Below are 18926 nucleotides of genomic sequence, written 5' to 3' on the forward strand. Positions count from 1 at the left end.
CTGAACAGATTAAAGGAGAACTGAGACATGAGAAGGGTCTCTGAGTAACAGGGACTTGGCTGCCAGAGTCTCAGGTCTTTGAGTCGGTTCCAACTCATAGCAACCCCGTGGACAACAGAAGGAAACTTGCACAGTCCTGCGTCCTCCTCACCATTCTTCTCCTGTCTGAGCCCATCTGCGCAGCCACGGTGTCATCCCTTCTTGTCCAATGTCGGCTTCTTTTTTTATCTTCCCCTCCCATTTACTAAGCATGATATTTTTTCTCCATGGACTGGTGTCTCCTGACAACAGGTCCAAGGTATGTGATTACCTTCCAAGTAATATGGTCACTACTACCTAATGTGCTTTTGATGGACTCTTCAACTGAAAATTTTGAAAGATTGTAGTTGCAATTCTTTCTCTAAAGGTCTCATTCTCCAATTAACTAAAATATGGCATTTCTGACATTCTAATCCAGAATTTATTTTTCTCTCATGAATCTTCTATTTAACCAAGTAAATGGAAATCAGAACATTCTTGGTTGCCCTTCTATTAATATAAATTTGCATAACCTAATCAAAACTCAACCTGACTTGCCCTTCAAGGAAAAAAAGTACCATTCTTGCTCCCATTACTAAATGGTTACATTCTGCTCAATATTTTTAAAAGATGAATTATCTTGATATCCCATGACTTTTCCTTTAGAATGTGTCTGTGGGAATTCAAATGGACTTTTCTGTACCCATGACTAAAATGAAAAATAGTTCAAAAGGCTGGTGGAAATGAACATAAAACTTTTCTGATTTTATCAATATTATAATTTTGTTAAGCTTTTTTTCTAATAATGTGGAACTGAAGCCAACTGACCCCCAAATAACTGCCAGATATTTCCCTTACATCATTATTTTTTGTAGATAAGTGATAGAGCCTAAAAATAGAGGGGAAATTAATATATTTTTCTGAAGCTGTTCAAGTATTCTTTTAAAATAGTTTTGCCACATTTTGCTGTTTGCCGGTCATTTACAGAGCATAAAGAGTATGCCAAGCACTTTGCTAGGTACATACAACCATCTATCTTTTAAAGCGTCTTGTGGGGTGGGGTAATGGGTAAGGTGAGTGCCTATTTAATCTTCTCAAGGTAAAGCACATTGAATGCATTGAACACTAATGACGGAAGAGCAGGCAAGTTGTGAGGTGACATCAGGGATAGTATGCATGATGAAAGAAAACAGCCATTAAAAATGAAAGATATAAAAGAACAAAATTTTTGTCAGTAGAGACTCTGAAACGTGTTCTTGCGCCTCGAGTAGCTAAAGGGAATGGAAGAAATGAGGGAGTGAAAAAGCTGAATGGAATATTTCAAAACGTGTCTTGAGAAAACAAAGTAAACTGCAAAGAACTTCAATTAGAAACCAAAAGGGACGTGCACACTCAAATATTTCTCAAGCAGAGCGAATTGAAGAAACACGTCCAGCCTTGAGTCCCAGTACCTATTACAGGATAGTAAGGGGAAAATGTTGAATAATGCAGGAAGTAGCAAAAGACGGTGAAAGGAACATTGATGTCACCAGGGTAGATATTATCCAGTGTAGTAACACCTGATGTCAAGGCCCACATGGACCCTTAAGTACTAGACCATTAAGAATCCTGAGTACTTTTAGTATCAATTTTAATCATAGACTTGTATGTAATAAAAAATAGTTGTATGTGGGTTAAATAGTATTTCTTGAGTTATGTTAATACTAACACCAAAAGTCATAAAATCTCTAAACTTTGAATCACAAAATTATTAGCTAAGGCATTATTAGTAACTTAGCTTTTTAAATATTTCATTTTCTTTTCCTTTAATTAGTATTTTATTCTAAAAAAAAAGCCATGGATACAGGTTCGCAAATACTCAATACCACACTGTTGTAATGAGAACACCTGAAAATTTCACGGAATCAAAAACGACAAAAACTCTGGCCTCAGCAAGAAACCACGTGTGCTTGTCATGTGCATATGAAGTGCAGTGCTTTGTTGTCCACAGCATCGTAGCTGGACCATAATAGCAGCTCTAGTCAGAGGAGCAGAATGGAAGATTCACAAAGTACGCTGGAGTAGAATTTTATCCATGTAGGTATAGTGATACATGTAAGCTGGACTTACAAATGAGAATTTTATTGTTATCGCTAGCTATAAAGATTTTTTTTCTGAAAAAAAAATTTTACTGAAGCACCACACAGAAATTTTATAGACATTCATTGTGGTATCATTCCTTTGTGTTATTGTCCACAGTACAAACACACATCCCAGTGACACTATTGGGAAGGAAGAGGTACTACCAAAAATAATTGGTGGGTATTGAACAAAAAGGGTATTGAAATAAGAAGTCAAAGCTACATTGAAGGTGTTGTTGAAGAACAATTCTTTAGGAATTGATGGAATGCCGATTGAAATATTCCAACAAAATGATAGCGGTGCTTGAAGCACTTCCTAGTGTATGCCATAGAATTTGGAAGACATTTAGCTGGCTAACTGAGTGGCAGAGATCCATATTTGTGGCCAGTTCAAATGATGCATCCAAGAGAATGCAGAAATTATTAAACAATATCATTAATATCACATGCAAGTAAAACATTGTGGAATAGAAATTTTTTTAAATTACAGTAGTTCATCAACAGAGAACTGCCAAAGATTCAAGTCAGATTTAGCATAGGACTTGAAACAAGGGATATCATTGCTGATGAAAGATGGATAATGGGAATTCCAGATTATTTATTTGTATTCTCATTATTGAGCCTATGTATTGACTGAGGTGGTCTTTGAACAGAATAAGGGAATACTACATGATTGAAAGTCAGAAAAGGTGTGTTTCCAGGTTGTAGCTATTCAGGTAAGTATTCAACCTGTATACTGAACAAATGGTTTATGAAACTGGACTTTCTGAAGAAGAATTTGCAGTCAGTTTTAGAGGAAGATTCACTATCCACTAGCTAAAGGCATATACCACAAGCTTACTACCTGAAAATGAAGATCAAAGCCTTCAATTTGATTATAACTCAGCATACAGAAAATAAAAATCTTCACAATCAGACCAGTAAACAGCATCATGACAAATGGAAAAAGTATGTTGAAGTTGTTATTTTATTTGACTTCACAATCAACACCCATGGAAACAACAGCTAAGAAATCCAATGATGCTTGGCTCTGAGTTAATCTTCTACACAAAGACCACTTTAAAATGTAAGGATGTCACTTACAGGACTAAGGACTCTAGTATTTTCAATTGCATCATATGCATGCAAAAGCTGGGCACTAAATGTGGAGGGAAAAAGAATTGATTCGTTTGCATTATGGTGTTGGCAAAGACTGTTGGACATACAAGCTAACAAACAAATCTGCCTTGGGATAAGTCCAGCTAGAATACTACTTAAAAGCAAAGCCTTACACTTTGGACACGTTATTAGGATAGTATTCTTCATAAAGCAGAGGGTCCTTGAAAATGAGAAGACTTTAGTGTGATAGCTTTATGGAGTGGCTGCAACAATGAGCCGAAGCTCCGCGGCTATTGTGAAAATGGCTCCGGACCTATTGTACATAGCTAGGGTTGCTTTGACTCGATAGCCCCTAACAGATGTAACAGACTGAGTTGGGTGAAATACTAAAAATCTGTGGATGATCAGAAAGGAATTCACAACCCCTTGTTCTCTCCTTTGGTTGATTTCCTCTAATTTGTTCCAGTTGTCATCTGCAAGCCACACATTCAGTAAAGAAATGCATTTCTCTACCTCACTCTCTGGCTGGCTCTTTCTCACCTGAATGGTTTTTCTCAAGCTTAAGAGGAGACTCAGATAAAGGAAGGTCGAGTGGGTCAACATTACCCCGACAGAAAGCTGGACCCTCGGGGACACACTGTATGGCCTGGGGAGCACATTGCAGTCTCGTTGGATTGAGGATATCTATAATTATTCCTACAGATGCAAAATATTATTTAAATCTCTCTTATAAATCTTCTTCATTTTAGGATCCTTCCTCATTTTGTCCATTTATCTTTTATTATCTTATGTTAGGCTGTGCTATTCAGCCTAATAATCTGCAACCTTTATTTCCCCCAAAGAAATATGTTATAAGGTTTATAAATACCTTCTTATGCATTTCTAAGGGAGATGGATAAAAACAATATACATGTATTTTTCTTAAGCATGCTGCTATCTCTGTGTGTCTTTCAAATAATATTTGGGGCTAGGTAAACTAGCTGGACCATAGCATTGGCTGTCACAGATACAGATGCACCAATGCATAGAGAATGATAAATAGGTGCATATGGAGACGCCTGACAGTTTAGTGGAATTGTTTTCAAGTAATTTGACACATTAGTACTTTCAGACGTTCACCTGCCAGCAAGCCTCATTAGAGATAGGATTGGAATATGGGGGTCACCAGCTCAAGTCCATTTTTCTAAAACCGGAACAGTAACTAAGTCAGAGCTCCAGGGAGTAAGAATGAAGCTATCTATTCCAGACATTAGCATTGTTTCCCTAAGTAAGCTCTTTCTTCCTCCCCTTCCTTTCTCCCTTGTTCCTCTCTTTTTTTTCCTCCTCCTGCTCCTTTCATTTTAGTGTTCTAAATTCATTAGATGACATAGTGTAAATCAATAGTAAACGCTAACCGCCTACTCTGTGCTCAGTTACACAACATCACATACCCAGCACACAGAGACCAAAAGGGAAAAAAGCACACACAGTCTTTACATTCAAAAGCTCTTGCATAATTTTACTTTTCTACAGCCAAAGGGAAATAACAGATGGGGAAACTTACAGTTTTTCCCCCTTTTTAGCAGAATGCTTAGAAGGGAGGTAGTTAACATCCAGGGCCATTTGTAGTTGTCCTAGCCTGCAGTTGAACATCCCATAATTGTCGGTGCCTTGACTGACTCTCAGACAGGATTTTGTGACCTTCCATGAGGTGGTGAATTTTCCAGGTAATATCAAACTAAAATAATTCTGAGGTGTTTAATCCTGACTTCATAATAATTATATTATGGAAAATAACAACATATAAACGATGAAATTAATTTTAAAATAGAGAATAAGGAAGGTGTGTGTGTGTGTGTGTGTGTTCGCGCTCACGCGTGTGTTTTCATTTGAAATGTATCCGGTGTAATAATGATTTACCGTATATACTTGAATATAAGTCGACCCGAGTATAAGCCGAGGTACCTAAATATTACCTGGGAAACCAGAAAAACTGATTGACTCGAGTATAAGCCTAGGGTGGGAAATGCAGGATGTGAATTAACACAGAGACCAGAGGGGAGAGACAGAGCGCAGCCACAGACACATCCTTACCAGTTCAGCTGCTGGCGTAAGTGAATCACTACAGGTGCTTCTGTGAATCAGAGCCGTCCACGTCATAGAACAGCTTTGATTGGTTAGATGTGAGTAAACAAACATTCAAATCCCTGCAGTGTCAGGGGGGCTTTGAATGAACAGTGGAGGAACGGCAATCACCCGTGAGATTTTACACCTCGCTGGGGTACCACTGACCTGTGTATAAGCCAAACCCCAGTTTTTCAGCACATTTTTTGTGCTGAAAAACTCGGCTTCTACCTGAGTGTATACGGTATACTAAAATCCAGTTATGTAAGCCCTATCTTCTTCTTGATTTTCACATTGAGAGTTAGGTGTGGAAAGCAGCTTCCACCCCCACCCCCATGATGAAGGCCATTCAAATCACAGAATCTGAGAGAAAGGGAACCTGGGTAGAGGCTACAGTGCAGACACTTAATTGGAATTCCCTATAGAATGAAGCTCCAAGCAAAGAGTTGTACTTCATAATGCGTGCTTTCTGGACTGCTCCTTTGCTGCTTGCTTACTCGCTACAACACCTTGTGGACTGGCTGCACGGCCTTTCTTCGAGTTCACACAGATGGTAAAAGTCTGTTTTGCTTTTCCAGCATTAGAGGGAATAGAGGGAGGAGATCCACAAACTGGTCAATGGCCCTTCCTTCCTGTTATAATATTTCGTTTTACTGCCTGTATCGATGTCCTCCGGGAACCAGGCATTTGTCAGATAAGGAGGGAAGGAGGGCCTTTGATCGGCTTATTTCACTCTTTCCTTTAGTTTCTTCCTCTCACCTAGTTGAAAAGCGGATTTGGAAGCACAGCTCTAGGTCTCGTGGGTGTTCCAGTAGGAAGGTAAGATCAAGTGTGTGGAGAGGTGGGAGGTGGTGGTTGTGTTGGCGGCCCTGGTAATGCTAAGAGTGCACAGAGATAGGAGAGAGGAGGGCTTCCATTACTTATATATGAGTAGGAACTATGAAGGTACTTCATCCCCTTGTATTTTATATCAGCATGATTCCTTTAAGTTCACCTTTACTTCTGAATGTCACAAACATCAAATTGGCTCATTCAATTTTACCGAAGCTAGGAAGCAAGATTTGTTTTCCTTTGATTTTTAAAAAGCTTCAGGTTATTTTATAATTTGTGTAACTTTACTCTTACATGTTAGCTATTGCAATTCTGGATTCGTTTGGTATGAAAAAAGTCGAGACTTAAAGATAGAAATCAAAGCCAGGAGGTTTTGCCTAGTTTATCTGGTCTAATTTTCTGAATGGGTGATCGAGATTATTGGGATTACCATGACTCTGTATACCAATGTTGACTGTATATATAGTATTTTATGAATAAGAGAAGTATATAAAATATTTTATAAATACATTACCTTGGAGCATTTTCTCTTAATATCATTTATGGCTCAGACACATTTGAGTCTTTAACCAGGGCATCCTATCCATGTTTTCTAAGTACCCCTTTATATATAGCGGGGTTGGGTTTATACGGGCAATTTTTTGTGTGAATGTACCTGATTAATTTTTTTTTACTAAATTGAATTCTCCTGGAATCTATACTGATGGCAGAGTTGGTTCTCCATCAGGCTGGTAACCACAGCGTCACCAGTTCGAAGGCACCAGTCATCCTTTGGAAGAAAGACGAGGTTTCCTTCTCCTTTCAATACTGACAGGCAGGGCAACTCGAAGGGCAGTTCTACTCTTTCCTGTGGGCTCACTATGAGTTAGAATTAACTTGATGGTGGTGAGTTTTATTTTGTTTTTTGAGATAATTGTAACACAATCATGATTGTAACACATGTATTTTGAGATAATTGCAACACTGTCATGATAACCAAGTTCTAAATTTAGTGCCTTCTACTTCTACATACAGGAAAGCATGTTTAATATCCTCACTTTTAAGTCGGCTGCCAGGATTGAAAAGAAAATTGAGGGCTCTGTTGTGGTGGAGGTGCTCAAAAAACGTTGGAAGTATCTGATAGTCTGCAAGTGTTTACCCCCACCTAATTCACAATTTTGAAAAAACTATTGAAAAGCAAAGTTGCATAGGTCTGGTCATAAAAGAAGTGGAGAAATTTTTTTTTCCTTGCTTACCTTTTCAGAATCCTTTTCACTTCCCTTGGGTGGGTTTCTACACTTTCACCTTAGATGACATAACGGACCATTCAGTGTTCAATGATTACCAGCCGATCCTGCTCTGCTCTCATTTTTCTGTTGCAATCACAGCCCTAAGGGCACAGACAACTGCTAAGTTTTCTCTGTAACGTGGGCGCTCCATAACATAGCAATTGTGAGTATGGACTAAGAGCAGGCGTTCTTTCGTTCTGTTGTAAATAGATAGGGTCACTAGGCGGGAACGCCGACTTAGTGACACCTAACAACATAAAAGTGTGGGATCCAGAATCGGGACGGGCTGGCAGACCTAAACTTTCTACTCCAAGGGCCAGGCAAGAAGTTAGGGAAAGTGTTAAATATTTTCTGATTTTTTTTCAGGAGTCCTTTACAGCTCTTTTAATTTGCTTTTGCTCTCTGTTGGCAGTAATAAGAGGTATTTTTAAATGTTGCAGCAAGAACTTCAGCCACTGCTTAAAGCAAGATCATTCTGTTTGTACAAGTACCTAGCAGCCACGGCATAAGAACGTTCCCAGGTTTGAATGACTTAGTGAGGTACCTGCTGGGGACTTATGCTTAGGCAGGTAACCAGCAAGCCATGCAAAGCAGTCAAGGGTAAGATTGAATCTGATAGAGCTTTCAAGTTCCAGCAGTGGACAAATCTCTGTTTACAGGAAAACCCTTGTTGCCTTAACTCCTTTATCTTTATAAAAAGTAGCACATTCTTTTAGGCAGCTTGGCATCTTTTCTGACCAACCAACAGCTGGTTGTCACAGTCAATTCCAACTCATAGCAACCCAATATAGGGACTGAGTTTTGGGAAGTGACCTACCAGAGACAGACCAGGCTTCCAAGGCACCTCTAGGTGGATTTGAACATCTAGCCTTAAAGTTAGCAGCTAAGTGTATTAATTGCTCGCATCGCCCATGACCCCATATCTTCCTTAGAGATTCTTTTTAGTGGCCAATGCCCCACATCTCATTTGATCCTTGAAAAACATAATTAGGGGCAAACTGTTTTGGGAAGTTTCATATGCAAAAGTTTCACATACATATTCATATGTAATTCTAACATAATTCTCAGCACTGTGCCACTGGGTTCTTTGAAATCCTGGCCTTTGTCTTTTTTTACCTCAATTATTAAGATTTACTTGATTTATAGAAGTCCTATTATGGGGGCTATACACAAACTTTATAAAAACTTTTATGTAGGGTTTTTCTACTTTGACCTAGAGAGTAATTCCTGACCTTTCTAAATCAATTTTCATGTAAATTAATCATGATGTTCATTTTCAAGATTGCATTCTGGTGACGAAGGTGACAGTGGGGTAGATCGCTGGGGAAACCACGTATGGATTCTAAATTATAAAAGCAGGTGAAAATAAAAGCATATGGAATTATTGATGGATGGCCGCTTTTTAGGGATGCCGTTTTTAAAATGCAGATTCTACAATATTTGAGGATCTTGTTGTTCCATAGTAGAAGTTTTTAAAATGTTAATTCGGGGGTTGTTTGGTTGCTCTGTGACTTAGCATAGAAGGTTTTGGTTTTGAAAGGTTTCCAGTTCGCTTGCTCCATTTGTCTGTCAGGACTTGGAATATAATCTACACATTTATTATACTCACGTAAGATGATAAGGCCAGTAACTCACAGCTCATGAAACTCGGGTAAATAATCCATAACTTGTTCACCCACCACTGCCACAATATTTATATCCTGAGCGCAAAGAACAAGCAACCCAAAACAAGGAGAAACCAGTTTGTTTTTATTTATAAAATGTTTAATCAAAAGTACAGGGAAGTTCAAATGGAGCTGCAAATCCTGGTGGTTCACAATGGTTTGATTTATTTTTAAAGCAGACCATGGATAATTAACCATAAAGCATAACGTTCTCAACACAAGCTACAGTGAATTGCAGAAACGAGCAGCAAGTGACTCACAACTGGTTGTGAGTGGTTAGAGCCCTCAGAGTTGTAAACAGGCAAATAGAGGGTTGGAGAAGCCCGCTTCTCAGAGCACAGTCCTCTTTTCACTTCCCAAGGGAGGCACCCTGTGGAAGTGTAAGTCAGCGTCTCCAAGGGAGAGCAAAGGGGTTGCTTTCTATGATCACTAGCCTGTCATACAATTAAATAAACACTGGCATTTACGTTACTCTTTATATTTCAGAATGTTCCATCATCTCTAACTGGATCCTCCTGGTGATACTGCTGTCTGGTAAGTAACTTGTGTTATCTCTTAAAGACCGTCCAAATTATTGAGATACCAAGAAGTCACGTATTTCTGCTTCCCTCAGAAGTTATTTGATCCCCAAACTGTGGAGAGACCATCACCCCAAGAACACACACTTGAGCAGAACGTATTTGAAATGTGATGAAGGGTATATCTGCCATATCAAAAACCATCAAGGTTATGAAACATGATTCCAAGAACTGTTTACCAAAGGTCTTGAAAAACATTTTGGAATGACTTTGCTACACAGAGGTGGGATTATTCAAAGGACTTGTTTGGAAGAGCTTTCCAGAGGTATTTATTTCCAAAGAAGACTCCTGAAAGGACCAGTTTACCAGTTGCTGTGGAGAGTATTTCCTTTCATGGTGAGCCAGGAGAACTGTGCTGCGTCGGGTTCTCAGTGGCTAATTTCTCAGAAGTCGATCACGAGGGCTGTCTTCTGGGCTCCCCTTGGTACATAGAGCCCCCCCCCCCCCCCCCCGTTAGCTTCGCGTCTGAGTGAGTTAGGGTTTGACCCCCACCTGCCAGGCACTGCTCTGATGGCATTATGGTGAGATTGAGCAGAACTGTTTTCCAAGTGGAATGCTGGATTCTTTCACATTTTTTATAATAAAAAGGAGTAACTATTATTAGTCTGTGATATTCGTCAAGTTTGAAGTGCACGTGCTTTATTTGGAAGAACCCTAGAATCAGACATGATTGTTCTTGCCCACACACATGGAAGGAAGGGAAGTGCCCTGTAGCCATGTGAAGTTTCGAGACCTCGAGGTGCTTCTAGCGGTAGCACTTCCCCAGAGTTGCGAGGCCAGGAGGAGAACGTAGCGCAGGACTCGGGGTACAGGAGCGTAACTCACCACAACAGAGCCTGAAACTGCTACATTGCTAGAGGTCGGCCTGCACTGAATGCCCCGGCAAACATATTGAGGAGTGGGGAGCGTGGCAGTGGCGACTGCCCAGCATCTGACTGTATCCTACCAGGCTCCAGCCAGGGATGCTTAGTCATGAACATCATATCCATCCACACCTGTAAACGTTACCCTTGACTTCACTGTATATGAATATGCATAAAATGGGGGAAATAATCTCTTGGGGGTAATACGGATAGCTTTCCCTCAGGGACATTCCTCATCCACCTCCGCAGCATTATTTCTAACTAGCCCTCTGAAAATATCAGTCTTTCCTGTGAAATCCATGTGCCTTTGGGCTCAAAACTCCCTTTCCTTCCCCATTTTCACACTTTACGTATGATGCTGCCCCAAAGAAACTCCAGCCATGGGAAGGGCCAGGTGCTCAAGGGACAGGCTTGTGCGACAACTTTAATTTGTTGCTCCCTTTGCATTCATCCCAAAATGATTTCATCACTAAAGGGTCTGAATTTCACACTCTTTTCCACCTTGCAAAGGAGCCAGTTCTTCACCCCTCTCTGTGCCCCCCACAGAAAGCTCTTTATGTTCCAATGATCAGATAGGATCTGTATTGGCGTTTCTTTTCCTGTTGGTATATTTCACTTCTAGTTATGAAAATGTAAACTATGCAGTTTCTCTGTTTAGTGAATGAAAAGGAGAGCACATTTTAGCCATTAATGAATAAGTATTTGTTTTCATTAAAAAAATGATACATGCTCATTAAAATAATTTAGGAAAATACATAGAAGTAAAATGAAGAAAAATTAACATAATTATTTCTATAATCTAAGCCGAGTCATTAATAACTGTTTGATAGATTTCCTTCCTCTCCATTTCCCCCTGAGGATATATTTTTTAACATGCTACAATCACTTTCTATGTGATTTTGTGTCTTGCTTTTAAATTTTAACCTAAGGATTTTACATAAAATTCCATAGTCCCTATATATGTCATTTAAAATAAATAAATACTATTCCCAAAGAGGAATCGTTTACTTTCATCTAAGTGATTAACAGTGGAAACATTGAGAGTTTTTGTTTTAACTTTTATGTTTCCCCCTTATCTTGCTTACAAAAAGTAAGTCAATCAAATATAAATAATAAATAAATAAATGAAATTTAAAATTAGTATATATTTTAAGTTTTCTTAATAATAGAAGATTTCAAGACAGATTTTCTCCAGTGTATTGATGTGAAAGAAGTCAGTGTAACTTGGCATGCGAGAGCAAACTCAGACATACTATGAAGAACTTCATGTATCCATCACCCACCTTGTGCAATGGTCAAGTTATAGCTTTATCGTGCTTCATCTACATCCTCATGTGATTTTGAAGCAAGCCCCAGACAACATAAAGCATTTTGTCCTTTAATATTTCAACTGCATTAAGATGCCTTATATGTTGATGTTAGAAATATTCAAATAAATCATAATCTTTGTACATAAAATTTTGTTTTCGCCTCTGAGAAGCAGACCTTCATATTTTCTAAGATATAGTGATTGATTATAGGAAGGCTTTATCAGCCTGTTTTTAATATTCTCACACAAAGTTGTAAGCCCAAGGGCCATCTGGTTAGCCTGGGATGCTCTTCAAGGGTTTGACGAGGTTTCTTGTGGGCACTGTGTTTTTCCCCTTGGCTTTTTCTTGTTGTGGTTCTTTTCTTTTTTACATGACTCAAACTTGAGACGATCTTTTCCTGCCAATCTATGCAATGTCACTTGTACTCATGACTGTGTATGTGCATGTATCTGAAATTTAAACATCACAAGTCGTCTGACTAGAACTCCAGACTATCTATGAACATGGTCAATCTGCTTAAACTGAAGGTGACATAGGATTAAAAAGCTCAGCATGTTTTGCAACTTATTAGCAGAGAGGGAAGTTTGACACTTGGGAGTATGTAGCTCTGGGAACTCTGAGAAGAGGGGTAGAGTTTTATAGTAATTGAAAACAAAGCCATAAAGCTGTATGTCTTGGAGAAGTGGAACTGCTGGAAAGTGGTCTATTATGCAATGAAGGACACATCCTGGGTGCCTGCATCTGTTGCTCAGGCTTACCCTAAGTGTGGCCATGTAACGCTGACCTGGTCCTCTCTGGAAGCGCCAGCCCCTGAGATGATGAATGTGCTGTGCAAAGGAGGCTTCCTGCTGTTATTGGGTGCCATTGGTGTGCGTCGGACTCACAGTGACTCCACGTGACAGGGTCTAACAGCCTCGCAGGTTCTGACGTTGTCACTCTGGTAGCAAACTGCCGCATCTTGCTTGTAGAGAGACTAGGGGATTTGACCGGCAACCTCCCAGTTAGCAGTCAAATGCGCAACAACTGTGCCCCTAGAGCTCCTTAAGCTTCTCCATGGAAAATCCCATTTAGGGTTTTGTCCTCATTCGCTACCAGTGGATTGCAAGTCCGTGGCTTTCAGTAGCAATGTGTTGTCAAACAGGTGTATTGCACTCATCAGAAATTCAGGATGCGTGTCACTATGCAGCATCAGTGTAAACTGAATTTATGTGAGACTCAGTTCTACTTAATCTTAGGAGCACATTTTCCATTGGCCTCGAAAGTGAGTAGCTAGAATATTGATGTGTCTAACCCTTGGGAAAGCAAAAAATGAAAAGAACTTCTTCACCACACTAAATCTCTAGGAAATCACGAGGGTTTACAGTATGGATGCATACGAAATATTTTCAGTCAAAGCTGGTACAACAAAGTACATGGGGGGGGGGGGAAGGAAAGAAATAATAACTATCAGCAATAAACTGTCCCAAGAAAACATCTGTAAAAATTGCCAGGATGGTGTAAGCAATACAACATTCTTTTTTCCATCCCTACTCCCTCTGCCCATCATTGAAATGTCAGCCAAAGGTCAGGGATGTATCTGAAAGGGAGGCACTAAGACAGAGGACACAAGGAAAGATTGGGAGGAACTGCACAATATACTATTTTTAAGGGCAAAGAAGATGTTTTACCATAGCCCATAACATGTAGGTGTTAAAACAGCCGATGGTTATTTCAAGACCGACATTAACAAAATATGTGAGAGAAAAGACCTAATGATCTACTCTTACAATGATTTCAGCCGAGGAAACCCTTTGAGGAAACCCTTTGAGGGTAGAATTGAATAGACAGTACACAACAACTGCAACAGTTATTGTAACAGCACGTTTTCAGCTTTCTTTTCTTATATGTAGTGCCTAGACTATGTGGTTCATGCCATACAATACAAGAATATAAACAACCTTCTAAAAAGAAGAATAAGATTACCCAGAATTGTGTGTGTGTGTGTGTGTGTGTGTGTTATACCCAGGTGAACCCTCACTGCTCTGCCATGATAGTGTGTACATAATTATTATCCTTTCTAGGGATACTATTTGCATCTCAGTGAGTATGGGTGCACACTCGCGTGTGTCCATATGCGCACCCAAGGTAGAGGCATTCGAGATTATTTGTTCAGCTTTTTAGCAGGGGGCGTGCTAAGGAGAAATGTTCCTGTTCCCTTCATTGTCCGTGACATGAAGTGCACGCTTTGGGGATGGTCTTTTCTTGGGGGCGTGTGCTTCATTGGGAAATCATATAGTAGGCTCTGCAGAGAATTGGTTCCCGTTGTTCTCTCCTAACCTATGAAAACACTATTCTTGTGCTGTTGACTTACAAATTTTGGTTAAAAATAATTCTCTTTCTGGTTTTTACATGGCCCGTTGTGAATCATCCAAATAGGTGTGTGGGGTGGAGGTCTTTATCCTCTAAATGCTACCTACTAAGTTGGAAGATTCTTGAAATCAATTATTTAAAGACACTTTAGCCTTGACTATTTCTCTCTCTCTTGGTCTGCAAACAAGTTGATTGGTTAATCGCGTCTTTGTTTATCTTTTATTATTGTTGCTATACACACTGCACATAAAAGAGGAATGAGGAGAAGCCGTTTATCAGAGGTAATTACAGTGGCAAAATTGTACTGTAACTGTTCTCATTTTCCATTGTTTGATTACATCAAGGCCTGTGTTTCAGTTTTGCGAGGAAAATGACAGAGAAGACATCCAGTTCTGTAAAGTGATACCAAGCACACAAGCATAATGTGGCACAACTGCACGTATCCCTAGCGCACTTCAACCTGCTCCTCCACTGCTGGAGAACTTGTATGCCTAGCTCTCCCTTTATAAGAATCCAAAGCAAGGTGGAAATAGTGAGGACTTGTTTTTTTTTTTGAGACCCTTGGAAGTCCAATAAGTTCTAATGACATAGCTACTAGTAGATCTAAGAATCCTTAAGTCACTTATACTGTATCTAGTCATAAGTAGCATCCTAACTCAGCCATGTCTTACCAAATCACAAAAGAAAAAGAACAACAAAGCAGGCTAAGTAGACCCTTAACACACCTGCAAATTATTCTTTCAACAAACTTATCGATGCTTCATATATGATTAAGCAGTCCTGGTGGTGTAGTCCATTGAGCATCGGGCTACTAACCTCAAGGTGGGTAGTTCAAACCCACCAGCCTTCTTTCCTGGAAGAAAGATGAAGCTGTCTGCTCCTGTAAAAATTTAGTCTAGGAAACCCAAGAAGCAGTACTACCTTATAATAAAAAGTTACTATGAGTGGCTATTTAGTTGAAGTCAATGTGTGTTGAAACAAGATGACTATAAATATGAATCCATTCCTTTTTCTAACCTTCCAACTCTTCCTATTTAAATTTTGGATGGTCATTGCCTAAAACCAAAACCCAACTTCCTGCCATTGAGCCAATTCCTACTCATAGCAACCCTGCAGGACAGACTAGAACCGCCCTTGTGGGTTTTCTGAGACTGTCACTCTTTTTTTTTTTTTTTTACATTTGACAATTTATTTATTTATTATTTTTTTAATTTTAACAATTTATTAGGGGCTCATACAATTCTTATCACAGTTCATACATATACATACATCAATTGTATAAAGCACATCTGTACAGTCTTTGCCCTAATCATTTTTTTCTCCTCTTTTCTTTTTTTACATTTTATTAGGGACCCATACAACTCTTATCACCATCCATACATATACATACATCAATTGTATAAAGCACATCCATACATTCCCTGCCCCAATCATTCTCAAAGCATTTGCTCTCCACTTAAGCCCCTTGTATCAGGTCCTCTTTTTTTTCCCCTCCCTCCCCTTTCCCCCCTCCCTCATGTGCCCTTGGTAATTTATACCTCGTTATTTTGTCATATCTTGCCCTATCCGGAGTCTCCCTTCCCCCCTTCTCTGCTGTCCCTCTCCCAGGGAAGAGGTCACATGTGGATCCTTGTAATCAGTTCCCCCCTTCCAACCCACTCACCTTCCACTCTCCCAGCATCGCCCCTCACACCCTTGGTCCTGAAGGTATCATCCACCCTGGATTCCCTGTACCTCCAGCCCTCATATGTACCAGTGTACAGCCTCTGCCCTATCCAGTCCTGCAAGGTAGAATTTGGATCATGGTAGTTGGGGGGAGGAAGCATCCAGGATCTGGGGGAAAGCTGTGTTCTTCATCGGTTCTACCTCGCACCCTAATTAACCCATCTCCTCTCCTAAACCCCTCTATGAGGGGATCTCCATTGGCCGACACTTGTTCCTTGGGTCTCCACTCTGCACTTCCCCCTTCATTTAATATGGTATATATATATACATATACATATATACATATATACACATATATACACACACTTATATCGTTGTTTTTTTTTGCGTGATGCCTTATACCTGGTCCCTTGGCACCTCGTGATCGCACTGGCCGGTGTGCTTCTTCCATGTGGACTTATTTGCTTCTGAGCTAGATGGCCGCTTGTTCACCTTCAAGCCTTTAAGACCCCAGACACTATCTCTTTTGATAGCCGGGCACCATCAGCTTTCTTCACCACATTTGCTTATGCACCCATTTGTCTTCAGCGATCCTATCATGGAGGTGTGCAGTCAATGATATGATTTTTTGTTCTTTGATGCCTGGTAACTGATCCCTTTGGGACCACTCGATCACACAGGCTGGTGTGTTCTTCCATGTGGACTTTGTTGCTTCTGAGCTAGATGGCCGCTTGTTTATCTTCAAGCCTTTAAGACCCCAGTCACTATCTCTTTTGATAGCCGGGCACCATCAGCTTTCTTCACCACATTTACTTGTTCATCCACTTTGGCTCCAGTCGTTGTGTCGGGAGAGTGAGCATCATAGAGTTCCAATTTAATAAAAGAAGGTATTCATGCATTGAAGGAGTGTTTGAGTAGAGGCCCAAGGTCCTTCCGCCATCTTAATACTTGACCTATAAATATAGACACATAGATCTATTTCCCCATCTTCCTATATATATTTGCATGTACATGTCTTTGTCTAGACCTCCATGAATGCCCTTGTCCACAGGTCTGTCTGAATAGGACAGGCTGGATGAACTATCTGGAGGAAAAACAACGGGACCGACAGTTCCGGGGGGACTTGGGGTGGGGGGGTAGGGGGGTAAGGAAGTGGTGTTAACAAACCCAGGGACAAGGGAAAAACATGGGACCCCAAATGGTAGAGAAGGGGGAGTGACAGGCATGGTGGGAAATGATCAAGGGTAAGGTTGCTTAGAGAAGAGGTATACTCTAGCCCAGGTGGCAATGAAGCATGGTAGTAGGGCAGGAGGAAAGTCAAGGGAGATGGAGGAAAGAGCTAGGAGACTGTCACTCTTATGAGAGTCTGAAGCCTCACCCCTCTCTAATGGAGTGCCTGGTTGTTTCAAACTGCTGCCCTTGCAGAGAGCAGCTAAATGTGTGAGTTGCTAAAGGTCCTGTGCCTATTTGCATATAGCCAAAGATTTAGTCCCTTGCAGGAACTCTAGTTGTCAACCAATGATCCTGCCTTTGTCTTTCTCAGATTTCTGCCTGTGGCGCCTGTCACTAGCAGTCACATAAGGACAATTTTACCATTCTCTCCTGCTGTTCTAATTTTTCTTAGTGCCCGTACATGAATTTGTTATTCTTTATAATTCCCTTTGAAGTTGGAAATCCAAAGGGAATCTAAAACCGACCAGATGTTTCTGCTGCTGGAGAGGGAAGAAAGTAAGGATTAAGTTTAACAAAAATTTAGTCTCTGGGAACAAAACAAAACAAAAATAATTTCAGCTGGAAATCATCTTTAGATGCATTCATTTGCTATATATCTGTTAGTTGATTTACATTTACTAGTTCTCTTTAGGTGATATCACCTATCAGTTTACTCTGCACTTAATTCATATATTTTGTGATTTGCTCAGTCCTCTTTTCCTTATGGAGTTTAGTTCCCTTTCTGTCTGTCTGTCCGTTGTTGTTGTTGACGAATCGCTATCATGTCACATCAGGCTTGGAGGCCAGTTTTGTAAACTGCTCCAGAGGGTGAAGTCAGTGTAGCCTGCAGTTATTTTGGGGAAGGAAAAAGGAGGGGCTCTGTGCAAATACTCAGCTTTTGTGGAGAACAACATTCTCTTTAGAGAAGCCTCCACGAAAAGAAGAGCCAGAGTGATGAAGGCCTCACAGTGGAAATGGAAAGTCTTGTGTTCTTTCTGGGATTCAGTTGCACTGCAGACAGACAGGGCCCGTAAATAGTTTGGGAGATGGAAAGAGTAAGGAAAAGTCAAGTATATTAAGACCCCAAAGGGAAAAGAACATCATGTGAGAAGACATCTAAGAATGGCTTCGGGCCCCATACAAGAGAAAGTAAAAAAGTTAAAAACAACATTTTGAGAAGAGTCTTAGAAACCAATCATAAGGTTGTGGGGGCGGAGGTGGGGTTTGCTTAGTATTTCACAAAAGTATTGCATTTTTTGTTTGTTTTCTGCCTAGCATCTCTCATATCTATCCCCTTACATTGCTGTCTGCATTCCTCTGCTTCCCCTAAAGTTTAAGGACAACAGAGGGATCTGTAGTTAATTACTTTGCAACCTTGACTTTGCTTACTGGTCTCATCACTTGCTGACATTTCTCTCACCTTTCAGTTCACAAAGGGTGGCACTGGTGCAGTGCGCTCCGTGATGGGCTTCTGGTCCCAGGTCAGCGTTTCCGACCTACCACTGCGCCTCAGGAGAGAGAAGGTTTTCTGCTGCCCCAAAAATTAACAGCCTGGGAAACCCTATGGGGGAGTACTATTCCATCTGAAAGGGTCGCTATGAGTTGGAACCAACAGTAGGTTTTGGTTTTCAACTAACCAGTGATGAATACTCATCAACGTTGCTATTACTCCATCTGATCTTATTTTTAACTACTCTGGGGACTTCCGTAGTTATAGTAACCTTCTTGACCAGCACATATCAAGTGTATATACCATGTTAAAAAATTTTTTTTTCAGCCTTTGGAAGTTGAAAGTAGAAGAAGAGACAGAGAGAAATCACTTAGCAGCTGATTCACTTATTTTAAGT

General features: G+C 40.2%; 1 protein-coding gene across 9 annotated transcripts in view; it reads left to right on the forward strand.

The window, feature by feature from the left end:
* ZBTB20 (zinc finger and BTB domain containing 20) overlaps window positions 1-18926 on the forward strand; it is a 968716-nt gene that overhangs the window by 529580 nt on the left and 420210 nt on the right. For all 9 annotated transcript variants that reach the window (XM_075542488.1, XM_075542504.1, XM_075542495.1 and 6 more), the window contains one exon: window positions 9589-9636. The gene's annotated coding sequence lies outside the window, so the exon portion shown is untranslated. The remainder of the gene's footprint in view (window positions 1-9588; window positions 9637-18926) is intronic.

The sequence above is a fragment of the Tenrec ecaudatus genome, chromosome 2 (genome assembly GCF_050624435.1).
Source record: "Tenrec ecaudatus isolate mTenEca1 chromosome 2, mTenEca1.hap1, whole genome shotgun sequence".
NCBI classification, from domain to species: Eukaryota; Metazoa; Chordata; class Mammalia; order Afrosoricida; family Tenrecidae; genus Tenrec; species Tenrec ecaudatus.